Below are 25,350 nucleotides of genomic sequence, written 5' to 3'. Positions count from 1 at the left end.
CGAACAGATCATCAACGTACTTTGTTAGCAATCTCGGTGGCTGTGATAGTTTTTTTATTGTGGTGGTTAAAAGTTCTTCCAATATTATGTCCGCAATCACTGGGGACAACGGGGATCCCATAGGCATTCCCTTTAGTTGTGTGTATACCTGGTCGTTGAACTTGAAATAACGGCTCTCTTCAGTACAGAATGTTACAATTTCCATAACTGTTTGTTTTGGCATCTTCGTGTAGTTTTTTATCAGCAGCCATTTACTTTGTATTATTTCGAGTGCTAACTGTGTTGGGATACTCGGAAACAGCGAGACCACATCGAAAGAAACCAATTTTCCATCGTCGCATATAAATGTGTTATTAATTCTCTCTTTCAAATCAATTGTATTTTTGATATTAAATGCAGAGTTCGCTGTTATGTTGCTTAAAATGTTGGTGATGAATTTGCATAAACTATATGAAGGTGATCCTACGGCTGAGCATATTGGTCTCAGTGGGGTTCCTTTGTGTATTTTCGGGAGACCATATATCCTTGGAGGCAATGCAGTAGTTGTGGACAGTTTAAATTTTTCTTTCTTTGAAATAATTCCCATTTTAAAAAGTTTTTCCACCAGACTATTATTTTTGCTTTGAAGTTTCGATGTGGGATCTTGTCTTTGAACTCTGTAGGTCGTCAGGTCGCTTAATATATTGGTCATTTTATTTTCATAGTCATCTTTTTCCATTGCTACAGTTTTATTTCCTTTTTCAGAAGTTAAAATTTTAATGTTTTTATTTTGATTTAAAAATTTCCACGTTTGCCCCACTGTGTCTATTATTGCACGATCTACTGCACTTTGGTTGTTTGTTTTTGTGTGCTCTTTTAATAATAGCGCAAAATTGGTACGCGCCTCCTCTTGTTTCTCCTTCTCATTGAGAGTCTGTATTAGATGCTCTCCATCGGCGATGTATTGAAAAAGAGGAAAACGTTTGTTTTCCACTGGTATCCCATACTTCGGTCCCTTTGTCAACAGCGTTTTAATGTTTTGTGGGAAGTCCACTTTTGTTTTGTTAACAAACCAATCTTCGTGGTTGTTGTTGGTAAGAATATTATTGCGTTCACTTCGAAGTTTCTCATATTTTGATATTTGATTCTCCTTTAATGTTGATGATACTTTTTTTGTAACATTCTCCTCACTTTCCATAAATCTGTTGAAGTCATCTAGGCTGAGTTGCATTTTTAATTTTGTTGTTATTTTTTCTAACCGCTGATTTTGTATCTTCAAAAAGTTGTGTTTGTGTTTGATAAGTGTATTTAAGATTTTTGTATGGAAGTTGTGTGTATGTTTGTCTAAAATGCTGTTTATGTCGGAGTGTGTGTATCGGTCAAATACAAATAATTTTTTACACTGAGTAGAGTTTCTTATAAAATTAGGAATAAGCTTAGATTTCCTGCATTGTAGCAAGAATTTTATACTAGACCTGATTTTAACCAATTTTTTTGATATGGATTGGAATTTATTTATTACCGCTTTACAGTGTTTGTAGTTGGCTTTAATTTTCGCATACCCCATTTTTGTTGTTTTATGTCTTCCGTCTTTGTAATACTATTGGATTTTTTGCGACCTGTGTTCTTGCACCTATTTGGCGATTCTGCTGGCTCAAGGTCTCTTTAAATAAAACACATAGGTTTTTTTCTTTCCGATATATTTCGGTTACACTACGGTAACCGTCCTCAGGGAACTACAAACGTACAAAAATTTTTTATTAATAAATAAAACCAAAAACTTTACAATAAAATTGATTAAAAATATCACATACATTATTTTACACGCCCTTCCGCCGTGACGTGGAGTTTGGTACTGGTCGTTTGTTTGTTAGTAAATATTTATAGTTGTTAGCGGAATGGTCAATGTCAGTTTTATAGTTCAGTCTAATGTGTTCTGGAGTGTTTACGATATGTAGCATTTCCAATGTAAATCGCTTATTGTAGTGTTGCTCTTGTTGTAGAATGCTCGCGCTCTCGAAGCTCGGTATATGGCCGCTAGCTGCACAGTGAGACATTAGTGCAGTTTTTTGATTATTAGACTGTTGGCAATATTTTAAATCTGATTTGTGTTGCGACAATCTGGTTTTTAATTTTGATTTTGTTGTTCCTACGTAAACGCTGTTACATGGTTCGTTGTTTTTGCCGCCGCATGGGATTTTATATATGACATTACTTTTTTCGGTTTCGGGTATCTTTGCTTTTGTTTTGTTAAAGAAACACCTTAATGTGTTGTTAGGTTTATGTGCAATTTTAACTTTTTCTCCGTCATAGCAATCAGACTTTGCGAGTCGTTCTGATAACCGCGGTATATATGTTACGGATCTAAAAATGATAGGTTTTTCTGATTTTTGTATTCCTTTGTTAGATTTTGCATTTTTAATTAATGTTTTAATAATGTTGTTCGGGAAATCATTGCTCTTCAATATATTTTCCGCTTCTCTTATTACCTCGTTGTGGTACGTGTCGTCCGATATACGCAGCATCCGTTGTATACAGCACATTGCTGTATTCATTATCATTGACTTCGGGTGTTTTGAGTGGAAATTAATGATTTGTCCTGAAGATATTTGCTTCTTATACCACGATAACTTTAGCTGATTTCCTCTTTTTATCACAATGGAGTCTAGATACGGTAGTTTTCCATCTTCCTCTATTTCTAATGTAAATTTAATGTTTTTATGAAAAGTGTTGAGAGCGTTGAGTGTGTTATGTACTTCTTTTTCGGGGACAATCGCGAACAGATCATCAACGTACTTTGTCTCGGTGGTTGTGCTAGTTTTTTTATTGTGGTGGTTAAAAGTTCTTCCAATATTATGTCCGCAATCACTGGGGACAACGGGGATCCCATAGGCATTCCCTTTAGTTGTGTGTATACCTGGTCGTTGAACTTGAAATAACGGCTCTCTTCAATACAGAATGTTACAATTTCCATAAATGTTTGTTTTGGTATCTTCGTGTAGTTTTTTATCAGCAGCCATTTACTTTGTATTATTTCGAGTGCTAACTGTGTTGGGATACTCGGAAACAGCGAGACCACATCGAAAGAAACCAATTTTTCATCGTCGCATATAAATGTGTTATTAATTCTCTCTTTAAAATCAATTGTATTTTTGATATTAAATGCAGAGTTCGCTGTTATGTTGCTTAAAATGTTGGTGATGAATTTGCATAAACTATATGAAGGTGATCCTACGGCTGAGCATATTGGTCTCAGTGGGGTTCCTTTGTGTATTTTCGGGAGACCATATATCCTTGGAGGCAATGCAGTAGTTGTGGACAGTTTAAATTTTTCTTTCTTTGAAATAATTCCCATTTTAAAAAGTTTTTCCACCAGACTATTATTTTTGCTTTGAAGTTTCGATGTGGGATCTTGTCTTTGAACTCTGTAGGTCGTCAGGTCGCTTAATATATTGGTAATTTTATTTTCATAGTCATCTTTTTCCATTGCTACAGTTTTATTTCCTTTGTCAGAAGTTAAAATTTTAATGTTTTTATTTTGATTTAAAAATTTCCGCGTTAGCCCCACTGTGTCTATTATTGCACGATCTACTGCACTTTTGTTGTTTGTTTTTGTGTGCTCTTTTAATAATAGCGCAAACTTGGTACGCGCCTCCTCTTGTTCTTCCTTCTCATTGAGAGTCTGTATTAGATGCTCTCCATCGGCGATGTATTGAAAAAGAGGAAAACGTTTGTTTTCCACTGGTATCCCATACTTCGGTCCCTTTGTCAACAGCGCTTTAATGTTTTGTGGGAAGTCCACTTTTGTTTTGTTAACAAACCAATCTTCGTGGTTGTTGTTGGTAAGAATATTATTGCGTTCACTTCGAAGTTTCTCATATTTTGATATTTGATTCTCCTTTAATGTTGATGATACTTTTTTTGTAACATTCTCCTCACTTTCCATAAATGTGTTGAAGTCATCTGGGCTGAGTTGCTTTTTTAATTTTGTTGTTATTTTTTCTAACAGCTGATTTTGTATCTTCAAAAAGTTGTGTTTGTGTTTGATAAGTGTATTTAAGATTTTTGTATGGAAGTTGTGTGTATGTTTATCTAAAATGCTGTTTATGTCGGAGTATGTGTATCGGTCAAATACAAATAATTTTTTACACTGAGTAGAGTTTCTTATAAAATTAGGAATAAGCTTAGATTTCCTGCATTGTAGCAAGAATTTTATACTAGACCTGATTTTAACCAATTTTTTTGATATGGATTGGAATTTATTTATTACCGCTTTACAGTTTTTGTAGTTGGCTTTAATTTTCGCATACCCCATTTTTGTTGTTTTATGCTTACGGCGTGCCTTCCGTCTTTGTAATACTATTGGATTTTTTGCGACCTGTGTTCTTGCAACTATTTGGCGATTCTGCTGGCTCAAGGTCTCTTTAAATAAAACACATAGGTTTTTTTCTTTCCGATATATTTCGGTTACAGTACGGTAACCGTCCTCAGGGAACTACAAACGTACAAAAATTTTTTATTAATAAATAAAACCAAAAACAATTTTTGTTGTTATATCGGCCTACTGATTTGTAAGATCGCGAGTTTGAATCGAGCTCAAGGCCTAACAATAATTATTTTATTATTATTATTGTTATAATATATTTTTTCTTAATTTAAAAAATTTTAAATTAGAATAGAAGAAAGAAAAAATTTAGACAACTGCCAAAGCTCGTTGTATAGATCCATTTCGGGAACTGCTAAATTCCTAAACGTTGCCGATGAAGGAATTTAGCAGTTCCCGAAATGGATCTATACAACGAGCTTTGGCAGTTGTCTAAATATTTTCTTTCTTCTATTCTAATTTAAAATTTTTTCAATTAAGAAAAAATATATTATAACAATAATAATGATAAAACAATTATTGTTAGGCCTTGAGCTCGATTCAAACTCGCGATCTTAAAACCAAAAACTTTACAATAAAATTGATTAAAAATATCACATACATTAATTTACACGTCCTTCCGCCGTGACGTGGAGTTTGGTACTGGTCGTTTGTTTGTTAGTAAATATTTATAGTTGTGAGCGGAATGGTCAATGTCAGTTTTATAGTTCAGTCTAATGTGTTCTGGAGTGTTTACGATATGTAGCATTTCCAATGTAAATCGCTTATTGTAGTGTTGCTCTTGTTGTAGAATGCTCGCGCTCTCGAAGCTCGGTTTATGGCCGCTAGCTGCACAGTGAGACATTAGTGCAGTTTTTTGATTATTAGACTGTTGGCAATATTTTAGATCTGATTTGTGTTGCGACAATCTGGTTTTTAATTTTGATTTTGTTGTTCCTACGTAAACGCTGTTACATGGTTCGTTGTTTTTGCCGCCGCATGGGATTTTATATGACATTACTTTTTTCGGTTTCGGGTATCTTTGCTTTTGTTTTGTTAAAGAAACACCTTAATGTGTTGTTAGGTTTATGTGCAATTTTAACTTTTTCTCCGTCATAGCAATCAGACTTTGCGAGTCGTTCTGATAACCGCGGTATATATGTTACGGATCTAAAAATGGTAGGTTTTTCTGATTTTTGTATTCCTTTGTTAGATTTTGCATTTTTAATTAATGTTTTAATAATGTTGTTCGGGAAATCATTGCTCTTCAATATATTTTCCGCTTCTCTTATTACCTCGTTGTGGTACGTGTCGTCCGATATACGCAGCATCCGTTGTATACAGCACATTGCTGTATTCATTATCATTGACTTCGGGTGTTTTGAGTGAAAGTTAATGATTCGTCCTGAAGATATTTGCTTTTTATACCACGATAACTTTAGCTGATTTCCTCTTTTTATCACAATGGAGTCTAGATACGGTAGTTTTCCATCTTCCTCTATTTCTAATGTAAATTTAATGTTTTTATGAAAAGTGTTGAGAGCGTTGAGTGTGTTATGTACTTCTTTTTCGGGGACAATCGCGAACAGATCATCAACGTACTTTGTTAGCAATCTCGGTGGCTGTGATAGTTTTTTTATTGTGGTGGTTAAAAGTTCTTCCAATATTATGTCCGCAATCACTGGGGACAACGGGGATCCCATAGGCATTCCCTTTAGTTGTGTGTATACCTGGTCGTTGAACTTGAAATAACGGCTCTCTTCAATACAGAATGTTACAATTTCCATAAATGTTTGTTTTGGTATCTTCGTGTAGTTTTTTATCAGCAGCCATTTACTTTGTATTATTTCGAGTGCTATCTGTGTTGGGATACTCGGAAACAGCGAGACCACATCAAAAGAAACCAATTTTTCATCGTCGCATATAAATGTGTTATTAATTCTCTCTTTAAAATCAATTGTATTTTTGATTTTAAATGCAGAGTTGGCTGTTATGTTGCTTAAAATGTTGGTGATGAATTTGCATAAACTATATGAAGGTGATCCTACGGCTGAGCATATTGGTCTCAGTGGGGTTCCTTCTTTGTGTATTTTCGGGAGACCATATATTCTTGTAGGCAATGCAGTAGTTGTGGACAGTTTAAACTTTTCTTTCTTTGAAATAATTCCCATTTTAAAAAGTTTTTCCACCAGACTATTATTTTTGCTTTGATGTTTCGATGTGGGATCTTGTCTTTGAACTCTGTAGGTACCGTCAGGTCGCTTAATATATTGGTCATTTTATTTTCATAGTCATCTTTTTCCATTGCTACAGTTTTATTTCCTTTGTCAGAAGTTAAAATTTTAATGTTTTTATTTTGATTTAAAAATTTCCGCATTTGCCCCACTGTGTCTATTATTGCACGATCTACTGTACTTTGGTTGTTTGTTTCTGTGTGCTCTTTTAATAATAGCGCAAACTTGGTACGCGCCTCCTCTTGTTTCTCCTTCTCATTGAGAGTCTGTATTAGATGCTCTCCATCGGCGATGTATTGAAAAAGAGGAAAACGTTTGTTTTCCACTGGTATCACATACTTCGGTCCCTTTGTCAACAGCGCTTTAATGTTTTGTGGGAAGTCCACTTTTGTTTTGTTAACAAACCAATCTTCGTGGTTGTTGTTGGTAAGAATATTATTGCGTTCACTTCGAAGTTTCTCATATTTTGATATTTGATTCTCCTTTAATGTTGATGATACTTTTTTTGTAACATTCTCCTCACTTTCCATAAATGTATTGAAGTCATCTGGGCTGAGTTGCTTTTTTAATTTTGTTGTTATTTTTTCTAACCGCTGATTTTGTATCTTCAAAAAGTTGTGTTTGTGTTTGATAAGTGTATTTAAGATTTTTGTATGGAAGTTGTGTGTATGTTTGTCTAAAATGCTGTTTATGTCGGAGTGTGTGTATCGGTCAAATACAAATACTTTTTTACACAGAGTAGAGTTTCTTATAAAATTAGGAATAAGCTTAGATTTCCTGTATTGTAGCAAGAATTTTATACTAGACCTGATTTTAACCAATTTTTTTGATATGGATTGGAATTTATTTATTACCGCTTTACAGTTTTTGTAGTTGGCTTTAATTTTCGCGTACCCCGTTTTTGTTGTTTTATGCTTACGGCGTGCCTTCCGTCTTTGTAATACTATTGGATTTTTTGCGACCTGTGTTCTTGCAACTATTTGGCGATTCTGCTGGCTCAAGGTCTCTTTAAATAAAACACATAGGTTTTTTACTTTCCGATATATTTCGGTTACACTACGGTAACCGTCCTCTGGGAACTACAAACGTACAGGACGAATCATTAACTTCCACTCAAAACACCCGAAGTCAATGATAATGAATACAGCAATGTGCTGTATACAACGGATGCTGCGTATATCGGACGACACGTACCACAACGAGGTAATAAGAGAAGCGGAAAATATATTGAAGAGCAATGATTTCCCGAACAACATTATTAAAACATTAATTAAAAATGCAAAATCTAACAAAGGAATACAAAAATCAGAAAAACCTACCATTTTTAGATCCGTAACATATATACCGCGGTTATCAGAACGATTCGACGGAGAAAAAGTTAAAATTGCACATAAACCTAACAACACATTAAGGTGTTTCTTTAACAAAACAAAAGCAAAGATACCCGAAACCGAAAAAAGTAATGTCATATATAAAATCCCATGCGGCGGCAAAAACAACGAACCATGTAACAGCGTTTACGTAGGAACAACAAAATCAAAATTAAAAACCAGATTGTCGCAACACAAATCAGATTTAAAATATTGCCAACAGTCTAATAATCAAAAAACTGCACTAATGTCTCACTGTGCAGCTAGCGGCCATAAACCGAGCTTCGAGAGCGCGAGCATTCTACAACAAGAGCAACACTACAATAAACGATTTACATTGGAAATGCTACATATCGTAAACACTCCCGAACACATTAGACTGAACTATAAAACTGACATTGACCATTCCGCTCACAACTATAAATATTTACTAACAAACAAACGACCAGTACCAAACTCCACGTCACGGCGGAAGGACGTGTAAAATAATGTATGTGATATTTTTAATCAATTTTATTGTAAAGTTTTTGGTTTTATTTATTAATAAAAAATTTTTGTACGTTTGTAGTTCCCTGAGGACGGTTACCGTAGTGTAACCGAAATATATCGGAAAGAAAAAAACCTATGTATTTTATTTAAAGAGACCTTGAGCCAGCAGAATCGCCAAATAGTTGCAAGAACACAGGTCCAATAATAGTTCCTAATACAAAAAAAAACAAAGAGAAAAGTATGAAAATCACAAATACGATAAGAAAAATTTTACGTCAAAACTATTTTAAATGCAACAATAAAATATATATACAAACAAACGGTCTGGGAATGGGAAGCCACACATCAGCCATTCTTATGGAAGTGTTCATGCAAAATCTGGAAGAAAAATATATACAGGAGCTAAAAATTAGGCGTGTCATTTTATGCTAGATACGTGGACGACATAATATGCGTTTTAACCACTAATAACGAAGAGCTTGTACTGGAGTACCTCAACAAGCAGCACGGAAATATAAAATTTACAATGGAAACCGAAAAATACGGAGGAATCAACTATCTAGACCTCACGGTAAATATTGATAAACTTGCCAAATGATTTTACTATGACATATATAGAAAGCCAATGGCCACCGACGCAATAATACATAATACCTCAAATCACCCCAACAGCATAAAAATGCAGCGTTAAGGCATTTGGTACATAGACTTGAAAGAACACCTCTTACACAAGAGGCAAATAAGAGAGAGCTTGAAGTCATATATAACATTGCTGCAAACAACGGATATAAAAAAGCAGTAGTAGATAAGCTCAGAAGGACGCATGGTGAACTAAAAAGAAATAATGAAAAGGAAAATAATACCACCTGGACGACTATGACATATACTGGAAAAGCAACATATAAATTGGCAAACTTCTTTAACAATACAACATTAACACAGCGTTGAAAACATCGAACAATCTAGGGCGGAAACTAAGAACTAACACTAACTCAGGGGATCCGTTTAGCAGCCACGGCGTATACAAGCTTACCTGCGGATGCCAACATAGTTACATAGGACAAACAGGACGGCAAATAAAAACGAGGTTCAGAGAGCACATTAGAAATTACAACAAAAAAACACGGAATCCAAACATTATACCAGAGTCTAACTTCGCGAATAACATCATCGAAAATGAATGTTGCCTAGCAAACATCAATTAAACAGTTAGGGTTTTTCACATACGGCATCTCAACGTATTCGAAAACATGGAAATCTACAAACAGAAAACATTCGACGGTAGAATAATAAACGAACAGATAAACACAATTTCTGGCACAATATTCGAGCCTTTAAAACTTGTTTAGAAGAAACAAAGTAATCACACAGGTACAACAGACAAACACACAACAACAAATAAACACAAAACAATTAACGCTCCAAAACAACAAACCCACAAAGAAGGTCGAACGACTAAAATCACGAACTTTTACCTGCCTTGTGAATGTGCACACGGCACATACACATACGTAAATATACACAAGCATCAATTTTGACAATACCTATTGATGTATCTATGTTTAAGTTGTAAATTCCTGTCCCTTACCGCTGGTGGGGGAAACAAGAATATTATAACTTAAAAAGGAAAAGATGCTTTCCAATGAGAGTTCAAATGAATTCTGTTTTACTGAAATATTTACACCAGTTTATATACAAATTTTACAAGCTATTTTCCTAATCTAAATATTTATGAATGTGTACATTATATACCAACGCATTCTAAGTGCCTTAAATTTAATGTATCTCATGCAGCTCCAATGTATCCTAATGAGCAATAATCTTTGCTTGAGCAATGAGCAATAAAATTTCTTAGCTGTTTGTATGCGTTGGTGTCTTGGGTTATTTTTATATTTTTATGTGTTTTCAGATAAGCAATTTAGAAATATTTTATGAACAACAATCACATTGTTACGCTTATCTTTTATTTCGACATTTAAGTGGACTGTAGATATTTATAGGTTTTTACGTGTGGATTTACATATTCATATATATGCACAAATTTATGTTATATTTCTAGTTTCTTATCGCCATAGGGCCAACAAGATTACATGTTCATATTTTTATGAACATTCTGCCAAAGGCCAAAATTTACGCCATTTCTCTTAAACATAACAGGTTTCCTAACAATTTATTTAATTATTTAATATATCTAACTGGAAGTTCAAATGGAACAGCTACGGTTTTAGTTTTACATTTTGATCTTACATATAATATAACGATGATTAGCCCTATTATTGAAACTAAAGACAGTGCAGCATGGCCACTTATGTGGTGAAAATTTATACCCTTTAATTTGATATTTTCCCTTTTGAGAACCTCTATTTGCTGTTTAAGCGTAATGATATCTTTAGTGTTGTTTATTGAGGTAGAGTCAAAAGGTTTAATTCGCAGGTCTGGTATATTTTCAATATCTTTTACCCAAGAAGAGGATAGCAATTCTTTAGTGATCTCGGATTGTATTTGATGAGATGCTGTTAAAGTTACTCCTTCATGTCGAACTGTACATCCTTCCCTTATGGTGATAACGCCTTGTTTAGGGATTTCCATTTGTTGATCGTCATCACATTCTAGATGTATCGTTGATTTGCTAAATATCTTGTAAAGCCAACGATTTTGAGAGGGTAGTTTAATCCAAACATTTTCATCTCTGGCGGCCTTGAATCCATACACTTCGTTTTCATATTGCTTTAATGCTGCTACTTCGCATGCATTGTCCGTTGCTGACTTCCAAGCCCAATTCTCTGGACATTGGTAATGATCTTCCGAGTTAATTGGACACTTCTTTAAATCTACTTGGTTTATCATTACATATTGATTTAAATCAAACTTGTATATTAAATATTCTGCCTTTATATCAGGAATAATCACGTTTCCTTTGTATTTTATGGGTAGCGTATTTAACTTGTACGCATTTGATGGATCATATGATATTAAGGGAATTTCTATGTTTATGACGAGTCGTGAATCAACAATTAACCCTTTAGCAGTCATTGACTTATAGATTTATTTTAATTCATTACCGAGTCGTTTCCCAGGTAGTACTAATTTGTGTGGTAGCTGGTTTTTAATCAATGCTATTTCATTATTAAGCTGTGGCGGTTTTAATAGTTTTGGATTTATGCGACCATGATTTATGTCAATTAGTAAGTTGATTATCTTCACATTCGTCTATAACTATTCCTATTTGAATGGTTAATATCTGAAACATTAAAGTCATTCGTTCGGCATTTTGATCTTTAACTAGTTCATTATAAAATTTATTTAGCTGTTCATTCATCTTTTGAAAACCTTTGTTAACTTCATCGGCTGTCTTTTTAAATATATTTATTGTAGAATCAACCACTGATGTCTGTTTCTTAAACGACTTTGCGATATCCTTTTGGTTTTCAAAAATGTTTTTAATATTTTATTCCATGCTCTCCCGGTCGTCAGAGTCCATGATTCCGAATAATATGAGGAAAATTGAGCCAACAAATTCGAATGGCGCACGTCTTTTTCTATTCCCTTGCTTGTTACTTGACTCAAGGTTGCTATATCTCTGCTTCAAGGTTGCGGTAATCATTATACAAGCCTCTTCATAATACGTCAATATTTTGCACTGATGTTCAAGTATATTAATTAATTCTTTTATTCTCTCCATCCTTTCGTAATAGGAACCTAACTCGTAATAAAATATTAAGTCCCATTTTTAATTTATTATGTCTATTTTGCTAATTTTATCCAAATATATTGTGGTATTCTTTCTTAGCTCATCCACTGAAGCACCTATTTTCCCTGTATTATTTACGTATAATGCTTTAACTTGCGCTGCTAGCATAAGAAACGTAAACCACATCATCATTATTTTTGTTACTTTCTGCCCCCCTGTACCTGCTATATTTTTCGATATTCTTGATGTCAACAGGCTAGCAGCTTGATTTCGCTCTTCTGTATTGTATTGCTGCTGCCTGTCATTTCTAGCGGGCATAGTTTGTGAACGGGGCGTTTAAGTATCTCATTTTGCAATTTTAGGGTTACTACTCTAGTTTTTCCATCGCTTCCAGGGTGAGTTTTAATAACTTTGCCCAGTGGCCATTTTACCGGATGAGTCTCTTCATTTTTAATAATGACTATTTGAACTTCTACTAGATTGTCGGATTTATTTTTCCATTTCATCCGTTGTTGCAACATTGTGACATATTCGCTTTTCCACCGTTTCCAAAAATCTCTTTTAATTTTCTGTATCAGTTCCATCTGTCTAATGAACCTCTTGTTTTGTCGACATTTGGTTCTAGGCAGTCTATTAATGGGCATCCTATTAAAAATGTTCAGGGGTTAAATCATCTATATCGCTTTCACTATTGCCTGCACATAGAGGTCGCGAGTTTAGCACTGCTTCAATCTGTGCTACTAAAGTGGTCATCTCTTCAAATGTCAATTTACTTTCGCCTAGCATTCTTTTTTAATGATATTTTACTGACTTGACTCCAGCCTCCCAAATTCCTCCGAAGTGAGGAGCTGCCGGCGGCCCAAAATGCCATTGAATTTTGTCTGCTTCTAATATGGGAGCTATTGCTGAATTATTTTTTATTGCCTCTTTGAAATCTAAGTCTAATTTTCTGCAAGCTCCGACAATGTTTGTTCCGTTATATGAGTATTTATGCTGACTTTTCCCCCTTCTAATCGTTTCAAGGCAGCTAGAAACGCTTCAGTTGTTAAATCACTTACTGCCTCTAAATGAATATCTTTTGTTGCCATACATACAAATACCGATATATATCCTTTAAATGCCTTTTGCGCTCTTCTTTTCGAACATCTCATCTGTTTCGGACCTGCATAGTCTACACCAACATGTGTGAATGGAATTGACAGTGACACTCGAAACTCTGGAAGATTTCCCATTGTTTGTTTGGCTGCTTCCTTGCGGTAACGTATGCAGTGATTACAAGCTCTAATAGTTTCCTTTATTGAATTTTTTAATCAAATTATCCAATAATTCCTTCTAATCATTGATTCAATTAACTTATTTCCTCCATGTAAAGTTGTTTTGTGAACCTTTTCAATAATTAACGTTGATAAATGTGATTTATTTAATATGCTTTTGATAGAATTGCAGTTTTGCATTCCCCAACCTACCACCTACGCAAAGGATTCCGTTATTACCTAGGATTGGGTTTAAGCTTGCAATGTTACTTTTATTACTAACTTCTTTCCTAATTTCCAAGCTCTGTATTTCTTCTTTAAATTGTAATCTTTGCTGATGTTTTATTATTATCTGTTCAGCTTCCTTAAGCTCTGATTTAATTAAGTACGAAGGATATTTTTGTTCTCGAATTTGTTTTATAAATCGCAATATGTAAGCTACAACCCTTATTAATTTAGCTAAACTAGAATACTTTACTATTACCTTATCCAAGAAATGTGATTCTTTTGATATTTAGACATACAATGCATCGAATTTCAGTATAGTCTGTGTTGGCCATTGACTTTCTTCTTTTTGTAACCATTTGGGTCCTTTCCACCATAGTTCGTGCTCCACAAGTTTGTTCGCCAATACTCCTCTGGATGCTACATCAGCTGGATTGCCCTTGGTTCCAACGTGTTGCCATATCGCCGTGGGAGCATACAGCTTGATTTGTTCTACTCTCGTTTTAACGAATTTGTCTTTATTTCGGGAATTTTTTATCCATGCTAAGGTTTAAGTAGAGTTACTCCAAGCAAATATTTTACCCCCTCTATTGATAATTGCCTTTATTCTTTGCAGCACTTTAGCAAGCAGGTGAGCCGCGCATAATTCCAGTTTTGGCAATGTCTTTCTGTTTTTAATCGGGTTTACTTTGGTTTTACCAGCAATTATCTTTATAACTGATCCCACTTTAGCGTATACTGCTGCTGCGTAAACTTTTTCAGATGCATCTGCGAATCCGTGAAGTTCAATTTCAAAATTATTTTTTGTTTCAAACCATCTAGGAATTTTTATTCTTTTTATCTCTGGTACGTACTTCATAAACTCTTGCCTTTCTTTTGCCAAATTCTCGTCAAGTAACTCATCCCAGTTGAGTTTCATCAACCAAAGTCTTTGTATAAACAACTTTGCTATAACCGTCATAGGTGAAAGCCAACCCACTGGATCGAAAATTCTCGCCAAATCAGATAAAGCTTGCCTCTTTGTTACTAGCTTTTTTGTTGAAAAATTCATATTGAATGCAAACATATCTTTCATCGGGTCCCATTGTATACCCAAAGTTTTAACTGTTTCGTCTTCTGCTTTTCTTATTACCTCATTTTCGCCATTTGTGGGAATCGTTTCTATAATCTCACTATTACTGGACATCCATTTTCGTAAGTGAAATCCATATTTTTGCAGATTTTTCGATATTTCGCACTGAATGACTTTACATTCATTTACTGAGTCTGCTCCTGTCATTAAATCGTCTATGTAGAAATCGTCTTTAATGATGTTTGAAAGCAACTCATCGTAGGGCTCGCAAAGTTTGGCGATTTCTTGTAATGTTCTTGTTGCAAGAAAAGGAGCGGATGCTGTTCCGTACGTAACTGTTTACAGTTTGTACTCTTCAATCGGCTTTTGCTTCGTGTCTCTCCACCATATGCGCTGATAATCTTGATCAGCCTCTGCTACCTTAATTTGCCGATACATCTTTTCTATATCGCTTGTTACCACATATTGCCAAAGTCTCCATTTGATAATGATATCAAATATATCTTTTTGGAGCCTATGAAAAGGATGTCATTTAAACTGGTACCATTTGTAATTTTTGCAGATGCATCAAAAACTACTCGTAGCTTAGTTGTGAGACTATCTTCTCGAATTACGGGGTGATGTGGCAAATAGATATTTCCGCAATTATTTTCACTTGCTTTTTTCATATGGTTCATTTCTAAGTACTCTCCCATAAATTCAACATATTGTTTTCCCAATTCGTCATTTGCCGCAAACTTTTTCTCAAGATTAAGAAACCTCGCCATTGCTTATTTGCGAGACCCGCCTAGTTCCTTTACTTTCCTAAAACGCAGATTGAGGACAAATTTATTATTTTCATCCCTTTTTGTCGTTTTGTCAAAAATATCTAGGCCTTCATCTGCTTTATTAGTTGGTGATGTGGTGTCTTCTATTTCCCAAAACCTCTCCAATGTTGTAGTCACCGCTGCTATGATTCTACCATTTCTTCTTTCTTGCTGTAAAACTCTGGACAATATCCAACCTAATTTCATAGCTTGGCCTAGTATACTATCTTTTTGAAATATGCCTTCTTCTAATATGTCAGCATATACGTCTCCTCCAATAACGAGATCGATTCGATCTGACTTATTGAAGTTGGGGTCAGCTAAGGTATAATTTCTCCATTGTTCTATATCCCATTTAAATGTTTTGTCGCCAATTTTGGTAAAATTAGTGCTCCGACCTTGTAGTTTCGTTGCTTAGGAACCTTAGCTTGATTTCAATATTTAAGTGTAGTATTTGAACCGCTTCTTCCGAAATGGTAGCCTTCTCTGATCCTTGAGTGCACGCAATATCACGTACTCTCCATCTGCTGCTTTTACTCTTACTTGTGCTGTTGCTAAAAGTATTGATGTTTCGGAATTTTGTGTCATCATAGCGGAAGATTTCTTCATATTTTCTTCACCTGCTCCTTTTTCCTTTTGGAACTCATTATAAGGCAGTAAATTATGATAATTTTTCCACATTTACTGCATTTTTTCTTGTTATTACAATTGCCTTCATATACATGATCGAGGCACATGTTGCATAGCTTATTGTTAACTATGAAATTTCTATGACATATCCGTTAACTATGAAATTTCTATGACATATCCGTTATTAGAAATAAAAAATTGTCGGCAGTGCAGACATTGCCTTAGAATCATACAGTATGCCCCTTGACTGGAAAGCAATTTCCAGATGTTTATCGCTATACTATGCGGATAAGAGAGATATTACCACCCCCGAATGCCAACTCACATCCTTGGTGCAAGGAAATTGTACGATCCAAGAATTTTATCAAAACGTTTACACTCACCTGTCCTTAATACTAAACAAATTAACAAGTCTGGAAATGAGCCAGGAGTCACTCTCGCTCCTTACACAGACTTATAGGCACGAAGCCCTTGACACATTTATTAGAGGCTTAAAAGGCGATCTTCCCCGACTCCTAGGGATGAAAGAACCCGAGGATCTCCCACAAGCCCTACATTTATGTCTCAAACTCGAAAACCAAGTTGCCCGTAGCAACTATTCCTTTACACAACCAAGCATGACTCGAAAGGCTAATCCCATTATCACGCCTCCACTGCCACCAAAGAACCCGCAGTACAAACCTCAACCATTCTATCCGCAACTCGCGTATATCCCAGGACCGCACATGCAACCTCGACACCAACAGTTGCCCCAATATTACCAACAAGTCACCCAACCAAACCATCAACTTCAACAACCTTAGCAAAACTATCGCCAAACCCAACCACCTAGACCAACGGCTCCGAAGCCGCAACCTCGTCCAGAGCCTATGGACATCGATCGCTCCACCCAGTCGAGAGCACTAAACTACATGAATAGGCCAAATTTCAATAAACCAGTCGAAAAAAGGACGTCAAACCTTTCGCAACAAATTCCACGTAACAGCAACGGAATTTTCACATAGACATAGCCGCACAATACGAACAATATTATCAGGAACACCAGCACCATCACCAAAACTGGACACCAACTGAAGAGGGATACGAGATATACGTGGCCAATGCAGAGCACGAAGATCTACTGCAGGAACACCCTGACGATAATCAAGCAGATTATATTGACGTTAATTTTTTAGGATGAAAGTTCCTCGTTACCCTACGTTTAGTTTAGAACGAGAAACGGGAAAATCCGTAAAATATTAATAGACACCGGTTCAAGTAAAAACTATATACAACCTCAATTTGTCTCCCATCCCCAACGAAAAACCCTTTTTCACAAATTCAATAGCGGGTCAAATTAGGATCACCCACCACACAATAATAATAAATGCAAATTTAAAATTTCTTATTTTGCCAGAATTAAAATCCTTTGATGGGATCATCGGCAACGATAGTCTCAAGGATCTCCATGCAACCATTAACGTTCGTGATGAAGTTAAAATTAAACAAATGCTTTCCCCTGCCGTAAACAAAATCGATGTTAGGACCGAACATATGACACCCTCTCAAAAATTTTATATGCAACAACTTGTAAAAAAATACGATCAATTATTTACTGAGCCAAACGAAAAGCTAACCTATAGCACTACCGTATTAGGCGAGATAAGCACGTCTTCCGCCACGCCCGTATACACTAGATATTACCCATATCCTGTTGGAATGAGAGAATTTGTCACCGACGAAATTCAAACCTTACTTAATAATGGCATAATAAGGCCATCGCGTTCCCCATACAACTCACCTGTGGGTAGTCCCAAAAAAACTAGATGCCTCTGGGAAAAAAAGTATAGACTCGTAATCGACTACAGGAAATTGAACAACGTAACTATAGGTATCCAATTCCCGAGATTAACTAAATAATTGCGCAACTAGGAAATAATAAATACTTTTCCGTACTGGACTTAAAAAACGGAATCCATCAGATACCTTTAAAGGAAAAACGCGCCGTCCATATTTCAAAGGGCCTTAGATGACATTCTAAGGAATTACATAGGTAAAACCTGTTATGTCTATATCGACGACATAATAGTTTTCGGCGACAATGAAGAAAGCCACCTCCAAAACATCAAACAAATATTTCGCACTCTACAAGAAGCGAATATGAAGGTTCAATTAGATAAATGTGAATTCTTTCGAAAAGAAGTACAATTCTTAGGATTCATTATCTCACCTGACGGCATCAGAACCAACCCTTCAAAGGTCGAAGCAATTCAAAAATTCCCATGTCCAAAAACTTTGAAAGATTTAAAATCTTTCCTTGGACTATCCCCTAAACCCCTGACCACGCTCTTAAGAGGGGAGGAGGGAGAAGAATGCATCCAGTAAAAAACAAATAACTCTCGACAGCACAGCATTAGACGCCTTCAACAAATTAAAATATTTACTTGTGTCAAAGGAAGTAGTTTTAGCATATCCTGATTTTACCCAGGACTTTCATCTCACCACCGACGCGTCCAACCACGCGATCGGCGCCGTTCTCGAACAATCAGGCAAACCAATAGCCTACATACCCCTTTCGTTAACAAAAGCCGAAGAAGCATACGCTGCAAACGAAAAAGAGATGCTAGCGATAATTTGGCAGTCTACAGCTTCAGAAATTATTTATACGGTTCACCTAAAGTGGTAATCTTTACGGACCACCAACCCTTGACTTTCGCTTTGAGCAACAAAACTACAATGGCAAGATGAAGAGGTGGAAGTGCATCCTAGAAGAGTATAACTATGAACTACAATATAAACCAGGAAGAACCAATGTGGTTGCCGATGCACTCTCTAGGCCTCCTAGTACAGAAAATAATAGCCTTTCAACTGCCACTTGTCACAGCAGCGATAGTTCCTCACACGATCTAATACCCAGTTTGGAAACACCCGTTAACGTATTCAAAAACCAAATCCTATTAAAATCAGGCTCGATATCAACATATCAATTCAAAATGGTTACACATTGTAGAGGAACCAGACTACGATACTACCCGACTTATTAACATCCTTAAAAGACATTTGAATCCATCCGTTATAAACTGTATAAAAACAGATGAATCATCCATTTTAGATCTTACAAAATAGGGTTCACCCAAAAACAAGTACAGGAATCATAAGTGAACAGAAGCAAGAAGAAATGATCATAAAGACTCATCGAAGAACACACATAAACCATTGTGAAAATAAAACCCAAATTTTAGAAAATTACTTTTTTTCCAGCCATGTCCAGAAAAATAAAAAATACAATTAAGAACTGTTTGGTATGCAGCGAGAATAAATACGATCGCCATCCCAATAACCCCGAATTGAAAAAGACGCCATTACCACAGTATCCAGGACACATCCTTCACATCGATATATACACAACAGAAAAAAACCTAGTACTAACGGCAATCGATAATTTCTCAAAATATGTTCAGACGAAAATTATAAAATCCAGAGCAATAGAACACGTGAAAGAGCCCTTGCGTGAACTTTTATTCCAATTTGGCGTCCCAGAACTCATAGTCATAGACAATGAGACAAGTCTCAATTCCGCATCCATTACCTTTATGCTCGAGGACACCCTCCGGCATCCGAATATACAAAACTCCTCCATATAAAAGTTCAGTTAACGGACAAATCGAACGCTTTCATTCTACCCTTACAGAATTAATACGTTGCCCAAAAGCTGAACGAGATTTTTCATCATTCCCCGAACTTTTGGACAGAGCAGTTTACGAGTACAACTATACAATATCTTCCACAACAGGACGAAGACCAATTGAAGTATTTTTCGGACGAAACGTTAGTACAGACCCAAGCAAATTTGAACAGGCTAGGAGAGAAATTACAGAAAAACTCAGGGAAAAACAGAATAAGGACCTTACCCAACACAACAAGAAATGAACACTCACAAAGACATACATGCCAGGAGATATTGTATTCGTAAAAATCGACAAACGATTAGGATCCAAGATATCCCCAAAATACAGAAAAGAAATAGTAAAAGAAGATAAAAGCACAACAATTATAACTGAATCAGGAAAGACGGTACACAAAAGTAACATGACAAGTTAATAATTCCTACATTTACAGACTCCATCTCCTCCTACCGATTAACGGAGACGTAGAAATTTTGGACTACACGCACTCCTATTTAGTGACCATCAGCAATGGACTCGCCAAAATTCAGGACGATACCTTTCGACTTATTCACGTAATTTACCTTAATAAGGACGAAGCACTTTTGACAGACATTCCATCTCCTCCTACACTCACATAACATAGCGACTACCTAAGGACAGTTTTCTTTATCCAATCCTTAAACATGAAACAAACCAAACCCTCAAAATCCTTGAATCCCTTAAACCAATAAAGAAACTACGTAAGGAAAGAGCTATTAATATCCTAGGCACTGCGTGGAAATATCTGGCTGGATCACCCGACCACGATGACCTAGAAATCAATAACAACAACCTGATGAACCTAAACGAAAATAACAATAAACAAACGATAATAAATGAACTTTTTAGTAAAAGGTTAAGCAATATTACCACAATGACAAATTCAATTTTAAATGCAATAAGTAAGGATAATAGTATAATCGATGAAATTGTAGTAGATTTGCAAAGCAAAATAAGGTTAATAAAAGATGAATTAATAAATATAAAATACGCCATACAATGGGCTAAAAGAAATATCCTTAATACTGTAATATTTAACAAACAGGAAGTAAAAGTAGCATTAGAAAAATTAAAGACAGAAACAATTTCAATGGTCAGATAGAAGTCAACGAGGCACCCCAAGAAATTAATGGGACACACCTTATTCAATTTTATAATTCAACAGTAAAAATAAATAATCAGTTATACAGAAATATTGCATCCCAACCATTTGAAGCCATATCTTCAGTCCTGCAGCTAACCCCAGCTGAAAAAAGTCATATGGACATTTTATCATTACAAGTTCTGCAAGAACTACACATAAACAACACAAAGCGAATTAATTTTTTGAGAAAGAGATCATTTTGATTACATTCACTGACAATCGTAGCCTTCATAGCGCTGGTGGGTATATTAATTATCATCCGTACACGTAAATCAATTAGTTTTGAATACATTGAAAGAAGCCAAGCAGCTTAAGCTGAAATCCCTACAGGGGTTTTACCCAGCCAGACAAATAAAATCCCGACCTACATCAAGTGCAATGATCTTCCGTTCTTCTAATGACCGAGGACGTTCATTCTTGAGTGGGGGATAGTTAACACAACAAACGTTGCAATAACAAAATTATTGCATCACAGCAATATCAAGTGACAATGCGAACATTTAAGATTGTCTCCAATGGGCAAATGACACCACACGCGCTACCAAAATATGATGACGCTGCTACAACAAATCCGGCAAATATTCCCAGCACATGCAGGTGCAACGTGACCTAACAAACACACAAATGTAGAATTAGCTGTAAAGTATAATTAAAAATAATTGTAAATTCAGTTCTAATTTGACAGTGAAAGAATAAAGTCGGACTTCGAGTCCACAAAAAAATATTTTTTTAAAGGATTTAATGTAGTAAAATCCTAACTAATACAACCGGCGTTACAACAGATACAGTTTCAACTTTGGGACTATTAAAACAGAACTTTTTCATTAAAATTTTCCAATTCCACATACTTTACATATAGTAGATGACAAATTCAACATACCGTCAGATGGCATTTTAGGCAAAGACTTTTTGAAAAAATACAATTGCATAATCGACTATGCAAACGAGAGTATAACAATTGGCATTGGCAAAAATATTGATACAATTTCAATTTTACATAATACAACCGATAACACTTTGATAATTCCTCCAAGATGTGAAGTTTATCGTTTATTTAACTTGAAAAAATCAAAATATCCAGTTTTTGTAGACACACAAGAGATTTGTAAAATACATAAAAAATTTTAACATAGTTACGGATGAAATCACCAACTACAATGTCTACAAAATAAACGATACTTCACAAGACTTGAAAAGATCCGAGGAATTAAATTTAATTTTAGAAAAACAAATGCCTAATTATGCCAAATCACAGCTTCTCGACGTATCTCTAAAATATGCCGACGTGTTTGCACTAAAGACCGACCGTATGACGATTAACAATTTTTATGAACAGAAACTACGACTGAAAATCCCGTTTACATAAAAATTACCATTTGCTATATAGTCAGAGAGAGGAAATCAATAGACAAGTTGATAATTTATTAAAAAACGACCTTATTGAACACAGCCACGCTAATTACAATAGCCCATTAATACTGGTACACACATGACTTTAGCGCCGTAAACAAAAAATTAATAGCAGACAAATTTCCGCTGGCACGAGTAGACGACATTCTGGATAATCTCGGCCGAGTCAAATATTTCTGTACATTGGATTTGTATTCAGGTTTTCAACAAATTCCCTTAAATAAAGATTCTAGAGACATCACCTCATTCAGCACTGATCGTGGTGCTTTTCGTTGGAAAGTTTTACCATTTGGTTTAAACGTAGCTCCAAATTCATTTACAGGAATGATGTCGATTGCCTTTTCAGGAATTTCTCCAAACCAAGCGTTTTTATATGCCGAAGATCTAATAGTCATTGGGTGCAGCGAAGCTCACCATCTTAAGAATTTAGAACAAGTTTTTCAAACATGCAAAAAATTTAACTTACGCCTAAATACCAAAAAAAGGCAACTTCATGCGTTCGGAAGTCACTTTCTTAGGGCACAAATGCTCTGCAAAGGGCCTACTTCCCGACGATTCCAAAATAGTCGCAATAAAGAAATATCCAAAACCTTGTGATAAAGATGCAGTAAGGCGATTTGTGGCATTCGCCAATTATTATCGAAGGTTCATTCCAATTTTTGCTTCTATATCAGCTCCTTTAAATTAACTTAGCAGGAAAGGAGTGGAATTTAAGTGGGATGAGTCGTGTGAAATAGCGTTTGAAAAACTTCGAAAATCTTTAATTTCTCCTCAAATTCTCCAATACCCAAACTTCAAAAAAGAATTCATCATTACAGTCGATGCGTCAAAAATTGGTTGCGGAGCCATTTGATAATGCGGAACAAAAGAAACCAATAATTGAGTTAGAACTTTTAGCTATATTTTTTGCTATTAAACAGTTTAGACCATACACTTATGGCACACACTTCACTGTCAAGTCCGATCATCGTCCATTAGTTTATTTGTTTAACATGAAAGACCTATCTTCAAAACTTTCACGTATTAGGCTTGAACTATCAGAATACAACTTCACTATACAGTACATAAAAGGAGAAACCAATGTAGGAACAGATGCACTCTCTCACATCGCAATAGAAGAACTTAAAAATTCAACAAAAGAGATTTTAGCGGTACAGACAAGATCAAAGACAAAACAAGACCAATTATCGCAAAAACTAACAGACAAAGAAGAAGCAGAAGAGGAGGACATAAAATTACAAGTTTACGATCAATTTTCACATAATTTTTCAAGGAAAATACCTAGGATTAAAAGCCAAATAAGTTACGATAAAAGTAGTAAAATTAAAAAATTCGAAATACATGCGGATTTAAAACATAAACACTCGAGTTAGTCAATGTTGCGTTTGCTAACAAAATAATGCATTTAGATGAATTACTTTTGAAGCTCGAAAAAGAAGCTGGCAAGCACAATATTGATATAATAGAATGGCAAAAGGACGATAACTTTTTTAAATATTTCTCTATATCCGATTTGAAAACCGCTGGAAATAAAATTTTAAACCATTTAGAAATTACCCTAACGGAACCGGTAAAAACTGTGACAGACGAAGACAAAAAAACAAAAACTCATGACAATTTATCATAACATCGCATTTTAGGACATTTCGGTAGCAAAAAATTATATGCAAAATTGCGAACAAAATACTATACTACTATATATTTAATAATGCAAATGGCCTTTATTCAAGTTCTTTACAATAACACTACAACTGATTTTCAAAATAATACTGCTATTGCTCGACAGATAGCGTGCTTAATCGACACACAAGAGAACGAAACTAACTCGCGCCTCTACTGTCGCGGCCTTTTATACTTTTTGATTTCTCGTTGCATACTTTTAGGCTTTTCCATTCCAGAACTTACTAGTTAGTTATCAGCTACAAAATCACCAGCCACAACTACGTTTATGGCTTCTCATATGCGTGAGTAATACTTGCACAAATTATTGCCCTCTCTTGTGAGCACCTTAGATAAGATATATGCATGTGTTTGTGCGTTGCTTCTCCGCTGCTAGTATGGACATGTGTGTAGACATAATGATTGAATTATTGATGTGCATACAAATCACTGTTTAGCATCGGCTTAGAGATGGCAATACCCCTTAGTGTTGCTAATATTCGTAACAATATGGAATAATGAAATCCATTAGATCAGACCTAGGAACAGAATTTAAAAATGAAGTATTTTCCGAATTAACTAAACTTTTAAATATAAATCATGATTTTTCGACGGCTTAACACCATGAAACAGTCGGCACAATCGAAAGAAATAATAGGGTTTATAATGAATATCTGAGAGCATATTTAAATGAAACAGCTTCGGATTGGGATATTTATCTCAAATATTTCACATTTTTGCACAACACAACAACAAACACTGTATTTGATAATAAACTTACGCCTTTTGGATTAGTGTAGTGGCTACATTGCCACTTGAATTAAAGAAGGAACAAATTGATCCTTATTTATAACGTAGAAAATTACAGTAAGGAAGTTAAATTTAGGATGCAAAAATCGCATGCAATGGCAAAACATTTAATAAATAAGCATAAAGTACAAAGTAAAAATGCCTATGACAAAACGGCAAAACTAATAATTAATAAAATAGGCGATAAAGTCCTTTTACAAAAAGAACCACACCACAAACATGAAAGTATATATTCAGGTCCATTTGTTGTAACAAAAACAAACGAACCCAATGTAACATATTTTTGATGAAGCAAATAATAAAGAAAAAATTGTACACAAAAATAGAATAAACAAAGTAAATTAATATCCTTTATTTATTAAATTCAAAAATGTAAAATTTGTTTTTTTAAGTATTGTCAATAACTTTTAAATCCAAAAGAAAAGAAAATTTAATCTAAACCTATGGAAATGAAACTTTGAATTACAAAAAAAAAAAAATTTAAGTTATTAACATTCATATATGTAAATAAGTAGGCTAACGACGAAGG

The 25,350-nt window shown here is 35.0% G+C and overlaps 1 protein-coding gene across 6 annotated transcripts in view; it reads right to left on the bottom strand.

Moving 5' to 3' along the window:
* LOC137235448 (eukaryotic translation initiation factor 4 gamma 3-like) overlaps window positions 1–25,350 on the bottom strand; it is a 925,455-nt gene that overhangs the window by 760,229 nt on the left and 139,876 nt on the right. The window contains exon 1 of one of the 6 annotated variants that reach the window (XM_067758451.1): window positions 24,258–24,275. The exons of the other annotated variants lie outside the window; for them this stretch is intronic. The gene's annotated coding sequence lies outside the window, so the exon portion shown is untranslated. Of the gene's footprint in view, window positions 1–24,257; window positions 24,276–25,350 lie in introns of those variants that run through there. 6 annotated transcript variants of the gene reach the window in all.

The sequence above is a fragment of the Eurosta solidaginis genome, chromosome X (assembly GCF_040869045.1).
Source record: "Eurosta solidaginis isolate ZX-2024a chromosome X, ASM4086904v1, whole genome shotgun sequence".
Classification (NCBI taxonomy): domain Eukaryota; kingdom Metazoa; phylum Arthropoda; class Insecta; order Diptera; family Tephritidae; genus Eurosta; species Eurosta solidaginis.
Note: the sequence above shows the minus strand (reverse complement) of the source record. Positions and strands in the feature narration are given on the sequence as shown.